General features: G+C 42.3%; 1 pseudogene; it reads left to right on the plus strand.

Moving 5' to 3' along the window:
* The first annotated feature begins 1,053 nt into the window (after positions 1-1,053).
* On the plus strand, positions 1,054-2,133 carry LOC138846864 (Krueppel-like factor 13 pseudogene; annotated as a pseudogene).
* Positions 2,134-23,102: the final 20,969 nt, after the last annotated feature.

Below are 23,102 nucleotides of genomic sequence, written 5' to 3' on the forward strand. Positions count from 1 at the left end.
CCTGAAACAAGGACAGTCTTCATCAAATGGTGCTAATAAAACTAGATCTCCACATGCATAAGAATGAAACTAGGACCCTACCTTACACCTTACACAAAAATCCTCTCAAAATGGATCAAAGACATAAATCTATGACCCAATACCATCAGATTATTATAGAAAAAATTTGGATAAACTTTGCAAGACATTAACATAGGCAAAGACATTTTGGAAAAGACCCCGGAAGTACAGGCAAACAAAAGCAAAATTGAAAATGGGGTTACTTCAAGCTGAGAAGCTTCACATTGCAAAAGTAACACTCAGCAATGTGAAGAGGCAACTGACAGAATTGGAGAAAATATTTGATAACTATGCAACTGATAAGGGAAAGTGTTAATACCTATGCTCTGTAAAGAGTGTAAGAAATTCAACAACAACAACAAAAAGAATCCAGTTAAGAAATAGGCAAAAGACTTAAGCAAGCATTTTTCAAGAGAGAAAATTCAAATGGCCAACAGACACTTGAAAATATGTTCAGGATTATTAGCCATTAGGGAAATGCAAATCAAAACCACAAAGAGGTTTCACATCACACCAGTTAGAATGGCTGTCATACAGAAATCAACAAATGACAAATGCTGGTGAGGATATGGAGAAAAAGGTACCTTGGTCCACTGTTGGTGAGAATGTAAATTGGTAAATCCATTATGGAAGACAGTATGGAGATATCTCAGAAATCTGAATATAGACCTACTATATGACTCAGACATCCCACTTCTGGGAATTTACCCAACAAAAAGAAACCAGAATATGAAAGAGTTATCTGTACCCCCATGTTCATTGCAGCTCAGTTCACAATAGCTAAGATATGGAAACAAATCAAATGTCCAGCCGGGACGCCCACACTGAGCTGTGGCGCGCACGGCGGCTGTCCCGCCTGCCACAATGCGCGGCGAGACTGCGGCCGCGGCTTGACGCGGGCGTCCCTGACGTCGCCGCTTGGCATCCTTAGGACAGCCCGCCCCCGAGGCCGCGCGGAGCCCCCTGGCCCGCGCCCCCATGCGCTCACGCCTCGGTGGCCGGCCGGGCGGACGCAGAGCCGCGCGGGTGACGGCGGACAGAGGCGGCTGCGCGCCCAGCCTAGCCCAGCCCAGCCGAGGAGAGGGCGCGCCGCGCCCCCGCCCCCCGCCCGCTCTCCGGAGGCCGTGGGTGCGGATGCGCGGCTGGCGACTCGCAGCGACCCGCACTGGAGCCCGCAGCATGGCAGCCGCCGCCTATGTGGACCACTTTGCCGCCGAGTGCCTCGTGTCCATGTCCAGCCGCGTGGTCGTGCACGGGCCGCGGGAGGCGCCGGAGCCCTGGCCCGAGGGTGCGGCCGCCGCCGCCGCCGCCCCCGCGATGCCCCGCGCCGACGAGCGCAGCCACGGCAAGGACAGCGCCTCGCTGTTCGTGGTGGCGCGGATCCTAGCGGACCTCAACCAACAGGCGCGGGCACCCGCCGCGGCGGAGCGCAGAGAGGGGGCCGCGGCCCGAAAGGCGAGGACCCCGTGCCGCCTGCCGCCTGCCGCCCACCGCCCCCGGCGGCGAGGGCGCCGCGGCCGCGCCCCCCAGCCCCGCGTGGAGCGAGCCCGAGCGGGAGCAGGCACCTGCGGGGAGCGGCGAGCCCGGCCTCAGACAAAGGGGTCGACGGGGCCGGAGCCGCGCCGACCTCGAGTCCCCGCAGAGGAAGCACAAGTGCCACTATGCGGGCTGCGAGAAAGTTTACGGGAAATCCTCGCACCTCAAGGCGCACCTGAGAACTCACACAGGTGAGCGGCCCTTCGCCTGCAGCTGGCAGGACTGCAACAAGAAGTTTGCGCGCTCGGACGAGCTGGCGCGGCACTATCGCACGCACACCGGCAAGAAGTTCAGCTGCCCCATCTGCGAGAAGCGCTTCATGCGCAGCGACCACCTGACGAAGCATGCGCGACGCCACGCCAACTTCCACCCGGGCATGCTGCAGCGGCGCGGCGGGGGCTCACGGACCGGCTCGCTGAGCGACTACAGCCGCTCAGACGCCAGCAGCCCCACCATCAGCCCGGCCAGCTCGCCGTGAGCACGCCGGCCCCGTCCTGTCCTTTTGTAATGAGAACGAAGCCGCGAACTTAGGAAAAGTCCACGGGAAAACACTTTTCTTCACCTCAGGTGTCAGTCAGTTTTTTTTTTTTTTAAGGAAAAAAAAAAGCCACAACGAAAAATTTCCAAAAATACCATTCACAAATTGCACAACAGACGTACCCATGAAGTTGAGATTCAGTGGTGTTGAACCCCCTTTCTCAGGGATGGACGCGTTCTGTGAGGTCAGTGAGGACACCCCTTCCTGGCGCCTTACTCTGTACATAGATTTGCACTCTGGAGTTTTCTGTTAGGTTCGGGAACACGCTGGGGACAGCGCGGGCTGACCAGTGCAGGCGGAGTCCGCCAGGGCCCCGGGCACATGCCCTCATGGACGTTTGTACTTCTCCCACAGATTCCCAAGCGACCAGGCCCCTGCCCCTGCTCTGCCTCACCCCTCAGGCGTGGTCGGTGAGGGATGCACCGCCTCAGGGGGATGCCTTAAGCCAGGACAGGCCAGAGGAGCACTCCACCAGGAGGAGCCATGGAGGGAGCCTCGCCCACCGGCCCCACCTCCAGGAGCCCTTGCCTGGGGCACCTGGGAGAACCAGAATCAGAGCCTGAGTGGGCACAGCATTGCACCATCTGACCTGGCAGGAGACAGCGGCTGGGCCCCGCCTGCCCAGGACCCCGACCTCTGTGTCCCCACAGAAGGTGCGTGGGGACCCTGTGTTGTGTGGCAAACAGAGGCTGGGGACCATGGTCATCTGCACAGGTGTCAGGAAGTGCAGTGGGTCCATCCAGCCCCCGCGGCTGCCCCCCAGGCACTTCTGTGGGCGAGGCCGGCAGGCCAGCTTGTCAGAGGGTCTGTGTGGTGTTGGGCAGTGTGGGGACTCTGTGGAGTCCGTCCTGTACTGACAGATCAGAGCACTGGGACTTGGAAGTTGGCAGGAGTGTGGCCGACATTGTGGGAAGCGCTGCTGGAGAACATGCTGTTGCTTCCCGCCGCCCCGGGAGCGCCGAGGACTGTGGGAAACGCTCTCAGACCCTCTGTGTCCCCAGCACAGACTCATCAAGTCTCCAGCTTCTCCTGGCCCCCTCCTGCGGGGCCCAGGCCACAGCAGCCTGCAGTGCCCTGTCGCCAGCCTGCTCCTGGGAGGAGACGAGGACCACAGAGCTGTGACTTGCACTGGGTTGAGGTTTGAGGCCCGGGCTGGGACAGTCTGGCCGTGTCCCAGTGAGTTCCTTCGCCGGGCCCTCGAATGACCACTCCCCATCCCTGTGGCCCAGGGTCTTCCTCCCCTTCTCCTGGAAAGCCAGGCCTGTAATCACAGGGCCCCAGGACAGTGTGTATGTATGTATGTGTGTGTGCCCGCGTGTGTGTGCACACGTGGGGAAGCAGTGGGGGCGGCTTGGGGTATCTTGCAGAGACCTCTCCTTGTTTTGATGAGGAGCTGCCCTTGGGGTCTCAGAGGGCCATAGGTGGGCTTCCCGGGCCCAGAGTGCCTTAGTTGTGGCCATACTGCTTCCACTCCGGCCCTCCCATGACATGGGGTGCAGCACAGAGAGACCCCAAAGGCCCCTGGCTGCTGTTTTCTGTTTTGGGGTGACTTCAGAGTAGATGGGCACCCTGTGTGCACAACCACTGCATGGGGACAGCCCAGTGTGCCATCTGTGACACTCTGGGCACCCAGCACTAACTCCACTGTGCATCAGCTAGATTTGGCTAGTGTTGTGGAAGCAGCTTATCAGTAGCATTATTATGGGTACTGAGCTGATGGGTGGTGTTGTTCCTGCTGTGGGTCGGGGCTGGGGGTGGTGATGCATTAACCCTGCCCTGGCCAGATGCAGAGCTGCCCTACCCCCACCGCCGTGCTTGTTGCACGGGTCTGGGGGACAGGGTGGAACATGTGGTGGGGTCTTGACCGAAGAGAGCCCTGGGTACTTGGGGTGCAGAGATCTTTGTACCCAGTTCCAAAGTGAGGTCCCTCCCAAAGCTGTTTCTGCATGAGGTAGAGAGAGCCACACTCTACATTTCATGTCTCAGGAATTCACATTCCAGGTTCAGGAATTTTATTCCAAAGTCCTTTGGTGCCCTCACCATCCACGGTTCTGAAGGCAGGGAGAGAGGCAGTGTGTCCCTGGGAGGTGGGCAGGCAGAGCGCCCTGGGGCCGAGGGGAGGAGGTCGCCACATCACTGTGGGCAGTTTTCGAACTCCACATCTGTCTGCACATGGGAAGGGAGAAAAAGGACTCCAAACCCAGTCATCTTGGAATAAAAAAAAAAAAAGCTGGTTTGTTTTAGAGTGGGGTGGGGGGTGGGGGAGGGAGAGTGGGCGTTGGCTGTTTCCAAAGAGAGCACTTAATTTAATTTTTCCTCTGAATGACCCAGGGCTGTTCCATCTGATAGATGGAAGGGTAACATTGCCTTAAAACAGAAATATGCAGGCGCTGGCTATTTTTGGCAAATGAACCTCTTCACTCCCAAAGTGGTTCTGGTTAGTGGCAGGGTGTGGTCCTGCAGCCTTGGGCTTAGCCTGGGAAATGGGGGGGGGGGCAGGGCACCGCCACCAGGGTGTTCTCACCAACCCCCCCATTGGGACCCTCCTACATCATCTGGGGCGCAAATTCATCTCACTTGACCGGGGGGGGAGCATGAGTCTCAGACTCAGCTCAGCAAGTTCCCGTCTCATCCCTTCTGGGATGTGGAATGTCTTCCCAGCCTGGGTCCATCGCAGGGTCTTTGGTTTCTGTGGTTTATGGCCATGCTTGCCAGTTTTGATGGGATTAAGGAAGCCATAGGGTTCTTCTAAATAATAATGCAAATGCAAACCTTTATTTTGGGGGCAGACTTCAGTTCTAGAGGCCACAGGAGCAGAGGTCTGGAAGCGAAGAGAGAACCCCTATCAATAGGCCTAAAAGTGACTCTGGACCCAGCCACTGGGGCCAGGGTTCAGCTCATGTCTCAAACGAAAAAAACGTTTTTGCATCAGCCATATCAGGGGGATGGCTGTCAGCCCCCAGATGCCTACTGAATCCTACAGCCATACCGAAAAATGCAGCTGGACACAGCCCTTCCCCCAGGGCCCTGGAGTCCTCTGCTGCCCGGTGCTATGCTGGGATGGAATGCAGGCCTGGAGGTGCCCTACTGCATCCTGCTGCAGCTCCCTCCCCATGGCACTGGAGGTACAAGAGCCCCCGCTCCGCCCCCTAATTCCTGACATTATTCTGAGGCTATGCATCTGGGCAGGTGCAGGATTCGCCACGGTGCAGCTTCTTGGTGCAAACATCCACACGCTGGCGACCCAGGACCTCGCTCAGACCAGGGAAGGGTGATTCAGAGATGGGTACGGGCAGAGCCGTCCCAGATGGGTGGCCCCCGGCCCAGCCCAGTGGGTTCAGGAGCCCTGGCCTCTTTCTTGCCAGAGGGTTATAGGCTCCAGGATCTCGGCAGGCAGCGTGTGTGCCAGCCAGCGCAAGGCTCCCACAGGCGTGGCTGTGTTTACAAGGCTACCTGACCATTTTGACTTCTGACAGTATTTATTTAAAAAAAAATTTTTTTTTGGAAACCCATTTGGAAAAGGTCATTCATCAAAGACACAGTGCTGGAAGGCTCGAAGGGGTTTCATGTGTTGGTCACTTCACAGCCAGGGAGAAATGCTTTGCAGGTCATGCATGGCTTTTGCCATCCGAAGTTTTCCTGTGTGAATTTTGGTGACCATTTTTTCCAAAGCTAAAATCGAGATGTGAAATCAGGTCGGCCCCCCCTGGGAGAAGAGCCAGGGCCTGTGCCTGATTCTCCTGATTTTGAGGCTTTGAGTGTTTGCCCTAGACATATGCCAGAGAAGTCTGCCCCAGAATCTAGAAGCACAGTCCAGCGTATACTGACATGCTGGCCTTCCTGCTGCCCATTGTCACTCCCCATCAGTCAGAAAAGTGAGTTTGGCAGGAAGTGGGGACCCCCATGTCCCGAAGGAAGAGGGGCCACACTCAGTTTCTGCTGACCCCTGTCGAGATCCAGGCCTGGCCCTGCTCAGCTCTCCCTTCTTTAGCTTTAAGACTTGGTTTTATTTAAGAATAAACAGGATGAGAAAGAAGTTGTGTCCCCTGCTCCCCTGCCACCCACGTCACACATTCCGGGGGGGGGTGGGCACAGGAAGTGGGGGGTGGGGGCTGGAGGTTTCGTCTGCCTGGTGACCGTTGATGGATGCTTGCAGGCTCATTTGAAGCCAAGGGTGTGAGCCAAACCCCTTCGAGGCCGCCACGTCCATCCTCTGCAGAGCTGACTGTACTCGGCAGATCCCTCCCCAGGCTGCCTGAGAGGAGTGAGGGCCACGTCCCAGTGGGACATTGGTCCTAGCGTGCATGCTTGTATCAGAGTGCCTGCCTCTGGGTGAGTGAGTGGGACTTGCTCCCTACCCTCACCCTAGAAAAGCCAGCCTGGTGCTGAGTACTGGGGACCCCAGCATCACACGAGGCTCCTCACTGGGAGACTATGCATTGTCAGGTTTGGGGCTTGCTGTGTGGCTCCTTGGGGACCTGGAATTGCGTGTGTGGGTATATTGGATACATTGATCCCCAGGCCTCACTGGCGACCCCTTCTCATCCCAAACCATGGTGGAGCTTCTCTGGAATTGTTTGCCAGCATCCCAAGGCAGAACGCAAGGGTCCAAGACCATTTCCATTGAGCTCACATTTCCTTTCCTGCAGGAACTTCTCCCCCCCCCCAGCACCCACCACACTTCTGAAGGTCTTTCCTGGATCACTACAGTGAAGTATTACAGTGTACAGTTCCCAATCTGGCCTTGGCTTGCTCGGATAAAACTTTGTATGTATTTTGTATGGCATAGATTCTATATTGTAATGATGTCCTATGCAAAAAGGAAAAAAATTAACGAAATTGTAAATTTTATTGTTTTAATGTGTATGCATGTTTAGTGACGTTTCCATTTTGAAATAAAATTTATGATTCATTAAAAAAATCAAATGTCCATTAACTGTTGACTGGATAAAGAAATCATTATAGGTATACACTATGGAATACTATGCAGCTATTTCTGAAATCAAATTCTGTCTTTTGCAACAAAATGGATGCAACTAGAAATCATTATACTTAATGCAACAAGCCAATCCCAAAAATAGAGACACCATATGTTTTCCCTGATCTGAGGTAACTAATAGAGTACTTAAAATGTAATGTATTGGAGTGAAGTGGACATTGTAAGATTTGATGATTGTTTACATCCCTTATTTCTTCCATTGAGGAATTTTTTTTTTGTTTCCATACCACTTGTCAAATTCTTTTACTTAATGTTAAGTTTATGATCATTAATTAAACTAAAGTAGATCTTTTTAAAAGATAATAGTGGGAATGGGAGAGGGAGGAAGAAGAAGGTCTGGAGCATGGCTGGGAATGAGGGTGGTGTAGGAAGTATTACTATATTCCTAAACCTGTATATATGAGTTCCATGAAACTTGTATAAGTTAAATAAAATTTAAAAATATATAAAAAATTTAAAAAACAAAATAAATAAATCTTTAATATATATTATAGGCTATGCAATATTTACATATTTTGTTGTTCATTCAGTTTTATATTAATACAGGTTAGTTATTTTGCTGTATATATGTGGATATTTAGCAAAATTGTATCGACTCTAACTTCTAGTAAGCATCTTTGACACTTCTTTTTCCCTTAACCTTAAGCAAGTCTAATAGTTATGCCTCATAAATATTACTCAAATACACTATTTATTTCTGTTTCTACCCACTACTATTAGCCAAAAATTATCTTTCCCTATAAATATTAGAAAAATCCAAACTAATTTCTGGTGATGTGAAAAATGACTTTTCTGGCAAGTAGACTAAAGGGGAGGGGGACTTAGAATTGAATGTAAATCACAATTTATAAGACATTGCTATGTATCACAAAAGAGATACATTTTTCTAAGACATGAAAGAAACACTAGCACAAACTCTTTTTAAATGCCCATATATCAATATCAATACATCTGTTAAATCAATCTAACAGTAATTTGGTATTGGGTCATATGTTCTAAAGATAAAAGAAAACCTGACTACTTCAGCAAATTGCTTACTTCACTAATGATGATCTGACCCTAACAAAACTGTAGACTATGTCCCCCAAAGCCTCCAAGTTTATTTTCCTGACATGTTGCTTCTGAAATGTTCTTGGTTCTTCAGGCTGCTTTCAACATTGTAAGAGTGGAAAGCCAACCTTTCCTGTCAATGTGACTCTTGTCTTTCTTCCATGGTCTTTCACATATTTAGGGAGGTACCTACACAATTCAGCAGCACTTTCAATACTAGGGACCAGGGATCTTCACTTAGTAATTCTGATTAATTTTATGAGTAAGGGATGCTCAGGGATGTGGTAAAACATTATTTCCAGATGTATATGAGGGTATTTCCAGAAGTGACTAACATTTGTATCAGTATGAGTCAAGATTCACCGTCATCATTGTTGGCCAGTGTTGTCCAAACCACAGAGGGTCTACACAGAACAAACTGGTGTAGGTAAAGCCAATTCTATCTCATTACTCTTGTGCTGAGACATCCCTCTTCTGTCCACTGACACTAGAGCTCCTGGTCCTTGGGCCTTGGTAACTAGAATCCATTTCAATAGAGGATTTCATCCAGGATCTCAGGCCTTCACCTGGAACTGGGAGTTATATCATTGGTTTCCTGGTTCTCATCTTGCAATTTTTTTTTTGCCACAATAATCACTTGAGCCAATTTCTACAATAAATCTCTTATATATATACTTATATATTGATATATTCTATTGGCTGTTTCTCTGGGTAACTCTGGCAAATACAGTAATAGTTTGTACATTTAAGAATACTTTAATTTTTATCCCTCAAGGCCACTATGCCTGTTATCATGAGGAATTACTATAATTACTATAATTACTATGATTAACTGTGAATATGAATTATGGTAATAAAAATAATGACTAATAATTTTTGAACACTTAATGAAGGGCAAATTTTGTTCTAGGGACTTGGCAGGTATACTACCATTAAATTTTTTCAGTGACCCTGTAAGGTAGAAACTATAACCTTTTTATGTTTTGAAAACAGAAACTGAGGCTCAGTGAATTTAAGTAGCATGTGAAGGTCACAAATGCTTTTCTTTTATTCTACAAAGAGAAACTGTTCTGCATAATGCATTTGAGCATGGGGTTAAGAGACTTACAGATTTGGGATTATGCCTTATCCCTCTAAGTGCAGCCACAGTCATTTGTCATTGGTTTTCCACAAATGGTGGAGAAATACAAACTTAAAGAAGTATATTGCTCTTTTTAATCTACTCTGAAAACGTTTTGACTTACTGAAGTTTAGGTAGCAATTAATGGATAGATATTGACACATGGGTGAGTGGATGAAGACCTTTTGTTATTTTCTGCCACTGCATAACAGAAAAATGCCTAAACAAGTTGAAAGACTCCTTTCTGGGAGTCGCAAAACCTATGTAACAGTAAATAGTCACTAGACTTTAATCTTAAGCACTGAAGATTAAAAGGGGATTCTACACTTTATAAACATGATGCAAAGACTACTTTGCTTTCTTATTGTTTTGTCTTTTTCTATGCATTCAATATAATTTTTAAAAATTACCTTCATTGTTTTAAAATATTTTCTCAGTTCTTTTTAATTTTCATTAATATAAAGAACAGATTTAATATATTTCAGAGGTATGATTCTAGTGAGATAACCGTACTTCACTCCCTCCCTTTTCTCCATCAGCCAATGCTCTTCTTTCCCTTCTTTTTTCCTTTAATCTTTGCAAAAACACAATTTCAATCCATTGTATAATCACAGATTTAATGCACCACTAACAATAATAAGTTAAAGGTAGAAAGACCACAGTTTCACAGAAGTATAAACGAGGGCTAAAAACATCAAATCACAAGATGTCCATTTCATTCCTATACATTTTTGTGCTTTACAATATCTATTACATATCAGAGAAAACATATAGTATTTGTCTTTGAGATACTGGCTGATTTCACTAAGCATAATTATTTCCAGTTGCATCCATTCATTTTCAAGACAGGGTTTCATTATTTTTTAAGGCTGAGTAGTAGTCAATCATGTATATATACTAAAAATTCTTTTTTGAAGATTTATTTATTTGAAAGTTAGAATTATAGAGAGTGAGGGAAGGAGAGAGAGAGAGAGAGAGAGAGAGAGAGAGAGAGAGAGAATATCTTCCTTCTGCCTTCTGCCAGTTCACTCCTCAAATGGCCACAGCAGCCAGGGCTGGGCCACACTGGAGCTGGGAGCTTCTTCCCAAGTCTGCCACATGGATTCTGGAGCCCAAGAACACAAGGCATTTTCCACTGTTTTCCCACGTGCATTAGCAAAGAGCTGGATTAGAAGTGGAGCATCCAGACCTTGAACAGGTGCCCACATGGGATGCCAGCACTGCAGATCTGGCTTAACTTGCTACAGTGCATCTCTGGCCTCCACATTTTCTTCATTGAGTCATCAATTGATGGACATTTGGGTTGATTCCATGTGTTAGCTATTTGTGGATTGATCTGAAATGAACATGAGGGTTCATTCATATGGTGGTTTCATTTTATTTGGGTAAATTCCCAGGAGATGGATGACTGAGTCATATGGTAGATCTATTTTCAGATTTCTGAAGAATCCCCCTATTGTCTTCCATAATGATTTTGCTAGTTTACATTACCACCAACAGTGTTTAAGGTAACATTTTACTACATCTTCACTAGAATTTATTATTTTTCTGATTTTTGGATGATTACAATTGGAACTGGGTGAGGAAAAGCCTAATGTGGTTTTTGTTTAAATTTCCCTGATGACTACTGATCCTGAGCATTGTTTCATTTGTCTGTTGGCATTTATATTTCATCCTTTGAAAAAAAATGCCTGTTCATGTCCTTTACCCATTTCTTAACTAGATTATTTTGTTTTATTGTTTTTGAGATTCTTGGGCTCATTATAGGTTCTGGATATTAATTATCAGTTTCATAGCTCACAAATATTTTCTCTCTTTCTCTCAGTTGCTTCTTCAATGTGTTGAGTATTTTACAGTGAAAAAGCTTCTCAGCTTGATGTAATCCCATTTGTCTATTTGGACTTTGATTGACTATACTTATAGGGTCTTTTCCAAGAGTTCTTTGCCTATGTCAGTGTCTTGCAGTTTCCCCATTGTTTTCCTCTACTAATTTGATTATATCAGGTCATAGATGTAGATCTTTGATCCACTTTGAGTTGACTTTTGTGTAAGTGTCATATTTCATACTTCTGCATGTGGAGATCCAATTTTCCCAGAACCATTTGTTGAAGAGACTGTCCTTTCTCTAGGGATTGATTTTATCTCCATTGTCAAAGATTTAGCTCCTTTGTCAAAATTGGGTGTAGATGCATGGATGAATTTCTGGGTTTCTATTCTGTTCCATTGGTCTTCATGTCTTTTTTTTTTTTCCAGCACCAAGCTATTTGATTGTAACTGTCTCATAGTATGTCTTAAAATCAGGTATTGTGATGCCTCTGGCTTTGTTTTTGTTGTTTAAGAATGCATTAGTCTTTCCAGGTGTTTTGTGCTTCCATGTGAATTTTGGCAGCATTTTTTTCTAGATATGAGAATATCATTGGCATTTTTATTAGGATTGCATTGAAATCTATAAATTGCCTTGGGTAGTATGGACATTTTGAGTATATTATTTATTCCAATCCACAAACATGGATTTTTAAAAATATTTTGTGCTTTCTCTTATTTCTTTAATGTTTTGTAATTTTGATTGTAGAGATATTTCAAACACTTGATTAAATTTATTCCAAGGTATTTAGATTTTTGGTAGTTATTGTGAGTTGTACTGAATTTACAAGTTCTTTCTCAGTCATGGCATTGTCTGAGTATATAAAGACTACTGATTTTTTTGTATTGCTTTTATATCCTGTAACTTCACCAAATTCTCTTATGAGTTCCAGTTTTCTTCAGTGGAATATTTTGGTTCCTTTATATATAAGATCATGCTATCTACAAACAAGGAGAATTTGATTTCCTCCTTTCCAAATTGTATATCATTGATTTCTTTCTTTTTCTTTTTGCTTAGTGGCTCTGGTTAAAACTTCCAGGACTATACTGAATAGCACTTGTGAAAGTGGGTATCCTTGTCTGGTTATGGACCCCACTGCTTCCAACTTTTCCTCATTCAGTATAATGCTGGCTGTAGGTTTGTCATATATTTCTTTGATTGTGTTGAGAAATGAATGTTTCTGTATCCAATTTGCTTAAGGTTTTTATAATAATAAGATGTAGTTTATCAAATGCTTTCTTTGCACGTGTTGAGATAATCATGATTTTTATTTTTCAGTTTGTTAATGTGATGTATCACATTTATTAACTTGCATATGTTGAAACATCCCTGTACACCAGAGATAAATACCACTTGTCTAGGTGGATGATCATTCTAATGTGTTGTTGGATTCGATTAGCTAATATGTAATAGAGGATTTTTGCATCTATGTTCATCAGGGATATTGGTCTATAGTTCTCTTTCTTTGTTGTATCTTTTTCTTGTCTTAGACTTAAGGTGATGCTGGCCTCATTTCAATTGTTGTGAAGATTTCAGAATTAGAATTTGTTCTTTAAAAGTTTTGTGGAGTTCAGCAGTGAAATCATATGGCCCTGGGCTTTTCTATGTTGGGAGGGTCTTTATTACTTATTCAGTCTCCATCTTGTTTATTGGCTGATTTAAGATTTTTGTCTTCATGACTCAATTTTGATAGATTGTATGCTTGTAGAAATCTATGCATTTCTTGTAGATTTTCTGATTTGTTGACATATAGTTGTTTGCAGTAATTCCTGATGATTCTTTTTATTTCTGTGGTCTCTGTTTTAACATCTCTTTTTTCTTTTTTAAATATTTATTTGTTTTAAATTCAGAATTACACAGATGGAAAAGGAGAAGCAGAGAGAGAGGGGGGGGGGGATTCCATATGTTGGTTCACTCCCCAAATGGCCACAATGGCTGGAGCTGGGCCAATCCAAAGCCAGGAGCCAAGATCTTCTTCTGGGTCTCCCATGCATGTGCAGGGGCCCAAGGACTTGGGCCACCTTCTACTGGATCATAAGTGGAGCATCCGGGGCTCCAACCAGTGCCCACATGGGATACCAGCACTTCAGGCTGCAACTTTACCTGCTGTGCCACAGTACCAATCCCAACATCTCTTTTTTCATCTCTGATTTTGTTAATGTTGTTCTTCTCCCTTTTGTGGTTATTTAAACCATGGATGTATCAATTTTGTTATTTTTCAAAATAATACTTCTTCATTTCATTGATCTTTTGCATTATTACATAATGACTTTTTCTCTGAAATTCTCTTCACAATAGATACAAAAATTTAAATATTAAGAAATAATTTTGGAAGGTGAAAGATATTTAAGATTATAAAACATCAGTGAAAGGTATCATCAGGGTCACAGAAAAAAGGAAAGATTTTTGTTCATGAACTGGAAGAACTAGTAGTGTTGAGATGTCAATACAGTCTAAAGCAATATACAGATATAATGACTCTCCATCAAAATATCAATGGGATTCTCTACAGAATTACAAAAAATCCTAAATTTATGTGGAATCACAAAAGATACAGAACCCAAGTGAAAAGATAGAACTGGAGGCATCACAGTACCAGATTTCAAAACTTCAATAATTGAAACAGCATCATACTGGCATAAAAACCAACACAAGGATAAATGGGACAGATTAGATAATGCTGAAATCAAGCCATACACATGCATCCTATTTATGTTTGATGCAGGTGTCAAAAACAGACATTGGGAAAAGGATAATCCATTCAACAAATGATCTGTCAAAACTGGCTATACAGATGTAAAAAATAAAATGCATACTTCTCACCATATACAAAAATCAACTCACAATGAATAAAGACCTAAAGATAAAACATGAAACTATAAAATTACTAGAAGATAATTATGGAAACAAACTTCAAAATATTGATGTAGACAAAGAATATGTGAATACAATGACGAAATGGCACAGGCAAGGAATACAAAACTAGATAAATTAAATTATATTACATTCAGATACTACTTCATAGCAAAGGAAGTGACACATCTAACAAAATGGGAGAGAATATTTACAAGCTACTTACCAAAGAAATGATTAAGAATATATGGGAAACAAAAACTCAGGAGCAAAAATAATCCAGGGAAGAAATGGGCAAAGGACATGAGCAGACAGTTCTCAAGAGAAGATATACACATCCCCAAGAAACACATGAAAAATGCTCACTGGTCAAATATCACTGGTCAAAATAGAAATTCAAATGGAAACCACAATGAGATATCACCTCAATGCTGTTCAAATGCTATCATTAAAGAGACAGAAAGTATAAATGCAAGCAAGGATGTGGTGAATTGGAAACTCACACATATCTGTGGTAATGTAAATTATTTAACAACTATGGAAAACTGTCAGAATATCTTTTTGTTTTTAATTTAATAAGTATATTTTGGAAATAAGATTGTTAACTTACATCATAGTCAAAGGCTTAATGGTTCTACTAATTTGTAAAAGTTAAACAAATGAAAATTAAAAGTACCATAATCCAGCAGAAAAATAGGCAAGGGCTATAAGCAATAATCAAATGAAAAGATATGCAACATCACTTACATAAATTAAATTTTAAAATAGTCACAAAATTATTAGCACTATAGTAATATATAATTCCTATCTATGCATTTAGCAGAGATTCAGAATAAATTTTGACAATTTCTTTATAATTAGGATCCAGAAATCCCACTATTGGGTAAATATCTAAAAGACATAAAATAATTGTATCAGAGAGTTACAGCACTATTCATAGTAGCTAAATATGGAATCAATGGAGTTTCATTTTCAAATGAATGGAAAAAGAACATATGGTACATAAACACACTGGAATACTACTCAGTCATAAAAGGGATGAAGTTTTGTCTTTGCAGCAAAACGCTGGAAACTGGAGTCCATTGTGTTAACTTAAATGCACCAACATGGATGGATACATGTAATGAAACATCATATGGTATCCCATAGATATGCATAGCTTTAAAAATCTGACTGACATTTCCCTACAGGGACTTCCTTCCTTACATTTAGTGTATTCACTATACAACTTCTGTAAGCAATGAAATACATATTACTAAGGCTTTGTTTATTAATAATTATATGCATATTAATAGGTACTAGATTTACATTTTTAACATTACCAGAGAATGGATAGGCTTTATGCCCTATCTACATTACATACGCCTGAAGGGAGTTACAAGATATCTTGACCATATTCATTACCAAAACATATTTATATTGAATTTTTTTTAACTTTTATTTAATGAATATAAATTTCCAAAGTAAGCTTATGGATTACAATGGCTTCCCCCCCATAACATCCCTCCCACCCGCAACCCCCCCCTTTCCCACTCCCTCTCCCCTTCCATTCACATCAAGATTCATTTTCAATTCTTTATATACAGAAGATCAGTTTAGCATACATTAAGTAAAGATTTCAACAGTTTGCTCCCACACAGAAACATAAAGTGAAAAATAATAGATGATTTTTTTAAATGATGATGAAATCAGATCAGACCTATTGTCATGTTTAATCCCAGTGAGAGTCAAGTTGGGAATTGATAATTTCTTTTTTTTTTCACAGAAGTTCAGTTTAGTATACATTAAGTAAAGATTTCAAGAGTTTGCACCCAAGTAGAAACACAAATTGAAATATACTGTTTGAGTACTCGTTATAGCATTAAGCATCAATGTACAGCACATTAAGGACAGAGATCCTACATGCGGAGTAAGTGCACAGTGACTCCTGTTGTTGACTTTACAAATGGACACTCCTGTTTATGGCATCAGTAATCTCCCTATGCTCCAGTCATGAGTTTCCAAGGCTTTGGAAGCCTTTTGAGTTCTCTGACTCTTATCTTGTTTAGACAAGGTCATAGTCAAAGTGGAGGTTCTCTCCTCCTTCAGAGAAAGGTACCTCCTTCTTTGAAGACCTGTTCTTTCCACTGGGATCTCACTCACAGAGATCTTTCATTTAGGTGTTTTGTTTTGTTTTGTTTTGTTTTGTTTTGCCAGAGTGTCTTGGCTTTCCATGCCTGAAATACTCTCATGGGCTTTTCAGCCAGATCGGTATGCCTTTAGGGCTGATTCTGAGGCCAGAGTGCTGTTTAGGACATCTGCCACTCTATGAGTCTGCTGTGTATCTCGCTTCCCATGTTGGATCACTCTCTCCTTTATTGATTGTATCGGTTAGTATTAGCAGGCAATAGACTTGTTTATGTGATCCCTTTGACTCTTAGCCCTTTCATTATGATCAATTGTGAACTGAAATTGATCACTTGGACTAGTGAGATGGCATTGGTACATGCCACCTTGATGGGATTGAATTGGAGCCCCCTGGTATGTTTCTAACTCTACCATTTGGGGCAAGTCAGCTTGAGCATGTCCCAAATTGTACATCTCTTCCCTCTGTTATTCCCACTCTTATGTTTAACAGGGATCACATTTCAGTTAAATTTCAACACTTAAGAATAACTGTGTATTAATTACAGAATTAAACCAGTAGTATTAAGTAGAACAGACAAAAAAATACTAAGAGGGATAATGTATTAAGTTGTTCATTAACAGTCAGGGCTATGCTGATCAAGTCACCATTTCTCATAGTGTCCATTTCACTTCAACAGGTTTCCTTTTTGGTGTTCAGTCAGTTGTCACCGATTGGTGAACATATGATATTTGTCCCTTTGGGACTGGCTTATTTCACTCAGCATGATGTGTTCCAGATTCCTCCATTTTGTTGCAAATGACTGGATTTCATTGTTTCTTACTGCTGTATAGTATAATAAAGAGTACATATCCTATAATTTCTTTATCCAGTCTACCGTTGATGGGCACTTAGGTTGGTTCCAGGTCTTGGCTATTGTGAATTGTGCTGCAATAAACATTAGGGTGCAGACCGCTGTTTTGTTTGCCAATTTAAATTCCTTTGGGTAAATTCCAAGGAGTGGGATGGCTGGGTCAAACGGTAGGGTTATCTTCAGGTTTCTGAGGAATCTCCAGACTGACTTCCATAGTGGCTTGACCAGTTTGCATTCCCACCAACAGTGGGTTAGTGTCCCTTTTTCCCCACATCCTCACCAGCATCTGTTGTTGGTAGATTTCTGTATGTGAGCCATTCTAACCGGGGTGAGGTGAAACGTCACTGGGGTTTTGATTTGCATTTCCCTGATTGCTAGTGATCTTGAACGTTTTTTCATGTGCCTGTTGGCCATTTGGATTTCCTCTTTTGAAAAATGTCCATTGAGGTCCTTGGCCCATCTCTTAAGTGGGTTGTTTGTTTTGTTTTTGTGGAGTTTTTGATCTCTTGGTAGATTCTGGTTATTTACCCTTTATCTGTTGCATAGTTTGCAAATATTTTTTCCCATTCTGTCTGTTGTCTCTTCACTCTCCTGACTGTTTCTTTTGCAGTACAGAAACTTCTCAATTTGATGCAATCCCAATAGTTGATTTTGGCTTTGACTGCCTGTGCTTACCGGGTCTTTTCCAGAAACTCTTTGCCTGTGCCAATATCTTGCAGGGTTTTTCCAATGTTCTCTAATAATTTGATGGTGTCAAGTTGTAGATTTAGGTCTTTAATCCACGTTGAGTGGATTTTTGTGTAAGGTGTAAGGTAGGGGTCTTGCTTCATGATTCTGCACGTGGAAATCCAGTTTTCCCAGCACCATTTATTGAATAGACTGTCCTTACTCCAGGGATTGGTTTTGGATCCTTGATCAAATATGAGTTGGCTGTAGATGTTTGGGTTGATTTCTGGTGTTTCTATTCTGTTCCATTGGTCTATCCATCTGTTTCTGTACCAGTACCATGCTGTTTTGATTACAACTTCCCTGTAGTATGTCCTGAAATCTGGTATTGTGATGCCTCTGGCTTTGTTTTTGTTGTACAAGATTGCTTTAGCTATTCGAGGTCTCCTATGCCTCCATTGAAATTCAGCATCATTTTTTCAAGATCTGAGAAGAACGTCTTTGGTCTTTTGATTGGTATCACATTGACTCTATAGCTTGCTTTTGGGAGAATGGACATTTGGACGATGTTGATTATTGCAATCCATGAGCATGGAAGATTTTTCCATTTTTTGGTATCCTCTTGTATTTTCTTCTTTAAGATTTTGTAATTCTCATCGTATAGATCTTTAACGTCCTTGGTTAAGTTTATTCCAAGGTATTTGATTGTTTTTGTAGCTATTGTGTGTGGGATTGATCTTAGAAGTTCTTTCTCAGCCGTGGCATTGCTTGTGTATACAAAGGCTGTTGATTTTTGTGCATTGATTTTATTTCCTGCCACTTTGCCAAACTCCTCTATGAGTTCCAATAGTCTCTTAGTAGAGTTCTTTGGATCCTCTAAGTAAAGAATCATATCGTCTGCAAAGAGGGAAAGTTTGACTTCTTCCTTCTCAATTTGTATTCCTTTAATTTCTTTTTCTTGTCTGATGGCTCTGGCTAAAACTTCCAGAACTATGTTAAATAGCAGTGGTGAGAGTGGGCATCCCTGTCTGGTGCCAGAGCTCAGTGGAAATGCTTCCAACTTTTCCCTATTCAATAGGATGCTGGCCGTGGGTTTTTCATAAATTGCTTTGATTATATTGAGGAATGTTCCTTCTATACCCAATTTGCTTAGAGTTTTCATCATGAAAGGGTTCTGAATTTTATCGAATGCTTTCTCTGCATCTATTGAGATAATCATATGGTTTTTCTTTTGCAGTCTGTTAATGTGGTGAATCACAGTGATTGATTTGCGAATGTTGAACTATCCCTGCATACCAGGGATAAATCCCACTTGGTCTTGGTGGATGATTTTTCTGATGTGTTGTATTCTGTTGGCGAGAATTTTATTGAGGATTTTTGCATCTATGTTTATCAGGGATATTATTGGTCTATAATTTTCTTTCAGTGCTGCATCTTTCTCTGGCTTAGGGATTAAGGTGATGCTGGCTTCATAGAAAGAATTTGGGAGGATTCCCTCTTCTTCGATTGTTCTGAATAGTTTGAGAAGAATTGGAGTTAGTTCTTCTTTAAATGTCTGGTAGAATTCAGCAGTGAATCCATCTGGTCCTGGGCTTTTCTTTGTTGGGAGGGCCTTTATTACTGTTTCAATTTCTGTTTCAGTTATGGGTCTATTTAGGTTTTCTATGTCTTCATGGTTCAATTTTGGTAGATTGCATGTGTCCAGGAATCTATCCATTTCTGATAGATTTTCCTGTTTCCTGGCATACAAGTCCTTGTAGTAATTTCTGATGATGCTTTTTATTTCTGTAGTGTCTGTTGTTACGTTTTCTTTTTCATCTCTGATTTTATTGATTTGGGTATTTTCTCTTCTTTTTTAGTTAGTTGGGCCAATGGGGTGTCAATTTTGTTTATTTTTTTCAAAGAACCAGCTCTTCGCTTGGCTGATTTTTTTGCAATTTTTTTTATTCAATCCTGTTAATCTCTTCTCTGATTTTAATTATTTCTCTTCTCCTACTAGATTTGGATTTGGTGTGCTGCAGTTTTTCTAGGTCCTTGAGATGCGCTGAAAGCTCATTTATTTGGTACCTTTCCAATTTCTTGATATAGGCACCTATTGCTATAACTTGCCTCTCAATACTGCTTTTGCCGTATCCCATAAGTTTTGATATGTTGGGTTGTTATCCTCATTTACTTCCAAAAGTTTTTGATTTCTCTTTTGATTTCTTGAATAACCCAGTGTTCATTCAGGAGCATGTTTTTCAGTCTCCATGTGTTTGCATACTTTCTGCGATTTCCTGAGTTGCTAATTTCCAGCTTCATTCCTTTATGGTCTGAGAAGCTGCATGGTCTGATTCTAATTCTTTTGAATTTGCTGAGACTTGCTTTATGGCCTAGTATGTGATCAATCCTAGAGAAGGTTGCATGCACTGCTGAGAAGAATGTGAAGTCTTTAGATGTAGGATTGAAAGTTCTGTAGATATCTGTTAGATCCATTTGGGCAATAGTGTCAATTAAATCTGCTGTTTCCTTGTTGATCTTCTGTCCAGATGATCTGTCTATTTCTGAGAGTGGAGTATTGAAGTCCCCCAGTACTATTTTATTGGAATCTAAATCTCCCTTTAAGTCCCTTAACATATCTTTTAAATAGACGGGTGCCCTGTAATTAGGTGCATATACATTTATAATAGTTACATCTTCCTGTTGAATTGAACCCTTAATCATTATACAGTGTCCCTCTTTGTCTCTCTTAACAGTTTTTGTATTAAAGTTTATTTTGTCTGATATTAATATGGCTACACCTGCTTTTTTTTTGGTTTCTGTTGGCATGGAATATCTTTTTCCAACCTTTCACTTTCAGTCTGCAAGCCTCTTTGTTAGAGAGATGTGTTTCTTGTAGGCAACAAATAGTTGGTTTGTGTTCCTTGAGCCAATCAGCAATCGGTGTCTTTTAACTGAAGAGTTAAGACCATTAATGTTTAATGTGACTATTGATACGTAGTGACTTTGCCCTGCCATTTTCCCAGAGATATTTTCTAATATATGCTTTGAGCTTCCCATCCTCTTTTACTGGTGGTTTTTCTTCCTTTACCTTCTTTCATATTGATGGCCGTGTTTCTGTGTTTCTGAGTGTATCACATCTTTAAGTATCTTTTGCAGGGATGGACGAGTGGCCACAAAGTCTTTCAATTTCTGTTTGCTATGAAAGGTCTTTATTTCACCTTCATTCACAAATGAGGGCTTAGCAGGATATAATATTCTGGGCTGGCAATTTTTCTCTCTTAGCACCTGTGCTATGTCTCGCCATTCCCTCCTAGCCTGTAGTGTTTCTGATGAGAAGTCTGCTGTAAGTCTAATAGGAGATCCTCTGAGAGTAATCTGACGTTTCTCTCTTGCACATTTTAGGATCTTTTCTTTATGTTTCACTGTGGTAAGTTTAATTACCACGTGTCGTGGTGAGGATCTCTTTTGGTCATGTTTATTGGGGGTTCTATGAGCTTCCTGTACTAGGATGTCTCTGTCCTTCTCCAAACCTGGAAAGTTCTCTGCTAGTATCTCACTAAAAAGGTGTTCTTATCCTTTCTCCCTCTCCATGCCTTCAGGAACTCCTAGAACTCGAATGTTGGTTTTTTTAATAGTATCCTGTAGATTCCCAACAATTTTTTTTTTAGATTTCTAATTTCCTCTTCTTTTCTTTGGTTTGACTGTATGTTTTCCTGTGCTCTGTCTTCTAAGTCCGATATTCTCTCTTCTGCTTCACCCATTCTGTTTTTAAGGCTCTCTAATGTGTTTGTCATTTGATCTATTGAGGTCTTCTTTTCATTTTGATTTCTCTTCACTATCACACTTTCCTGTTCTACTAGTTTCTGTGTTTCATTTTGATTCTTCCTTAAAATTTCATTTTCACTAGAGAGATTTTCAATCCTGTCCAATAAGGATTTCTGTATTTCAAGGATTTGCTTTTGAAAACTTATAAATGTTATCATAAATTTTTTGAAATCCGTATCTTGCATTTCTTCTATCTCATCATCTTCATAATCTTGGCTTGGGGTGTTTTGTTTATTTGGAGACATCATAGTGTCTTCGTTGATCTTGTTCCCTCGATATTTGTGTTTGTTGCTTGGCATAGTTAATTCTTCTTTCGTCACTGTGCGTTTTTTTTATTTTTTTTAAATTTTATACTATGTCTGTGTTAAGTGGACTGCCTGCTGTTGGAGGAGCCTTGGAGGCTTGAGATGGGTGTGGCCTGAGAGCTCTGCTTGGTTCTTCCGGGTTGCAGGTGTGCAAAGGTGACACCCTCAGGTTATGTGTGGTAAATCTCTCTCTCTCTCTCTCTCTCTCTCTCTCTCTTTATTTATTTATTTTATTTATTCAGGAGGTAAGTAATACTGCACCGTACGGCTGTGCAGAATTTATGGTATTTAGCTTCTGGCCTCTGGCTTCTACCCAAAGAGTCTGTGCAGGCTCTGTTTCTCCTCTGGACTCCCACTGGGTTGCCTAGGCTACTGAATTGTAGTAACTCAGTTCCTTAGCTCTCCCCTGTTGTTATGTAAATCCAGAATGGGGGCCTGCTGTTTGTCTCTTGCTCACCTTTGCAAGGTTGGTGGAGAGAGAAACTCATCCCTAACAGTACCCCCCCACCTTTTTTCCTTCTCTCCTGTAGTCAGACTGGTGAACTTTCCCACTCCCCTCTAGATTCTGAGCGCCGTTTCCCCGCCAATGTCTTGGGTTACTGAGCTCACCTCCCCTTCCAACGCCAATGTGTGGACTCGGAGCCCTGGGTATCCCAACTCTCGCCGCTGGTGTCTGTGTGACATCCACTCCCCTTCCTGCACTGGCACGCAGACCCTGCGGCTCCCACGGCTTGGTTTCTGCGTGGTGGGCGACCTTGTTCTCCCAGTAGGTCCTCCGAGTCACAGCCACTAGATCTGGAAGAGTTTCCTCTGCAATTTTTTCCTGATCCTTTTTCTGAGGCTACCGTAACTCCACTTTTATTAAACTAAATTTTCCCGGACTATTGTTGCACGCCCTCCCTATTCTGCCATCTTGGCTCTGCCCCTATATTGAATTTCTAAGTACTGTTTCCAAATGGATTCCTTTGAAACACTAAGCATCTTTGTCTATATTTAAGTATACATTCTTAATGGAAATTTTGTAAGAATGCATGCAATTTAAGTGAGGCAAATTTGTTGTCTTCCTTGCTCTTTATTATCTGAGAGGCAAATGGAGAGACGGAGCCATGTAGAGAGAAGACAGAAGCAGAACTCTCTTACACTAGTTCATTTCCCATTTGTGCAAAAGAACTGGGAATGAACCTGTTGAAACCAGAAGTCAGGAACCCAATCCAGATCTCTTATATAGGTGGTATGAATCAAAATACTTGATCCGGTGGTGCCAATGAGCTCAGGAAGGGGTAGCTTGTGCTAAAATATGAGGGCAATTGACATTTTTTTGGTTCT

The sequence above is a fragment of the Oryctolagus cuniculus genome, chromosome 19, assembly GCF_051225735.1.
Source record: "Oryctolagus cuniculus isolate XC-2025 breed Fujian yellow rabbit chromosome 19, ASM5122573v1, whole genome shotgun sequence".
Taxonomy (NCBI): Eukaryota; Metazoa; Chordata; class Mammalia; order Lagomorpha; family Leporidae; genus Oryctolagus; species Oryctolagus cuniculus.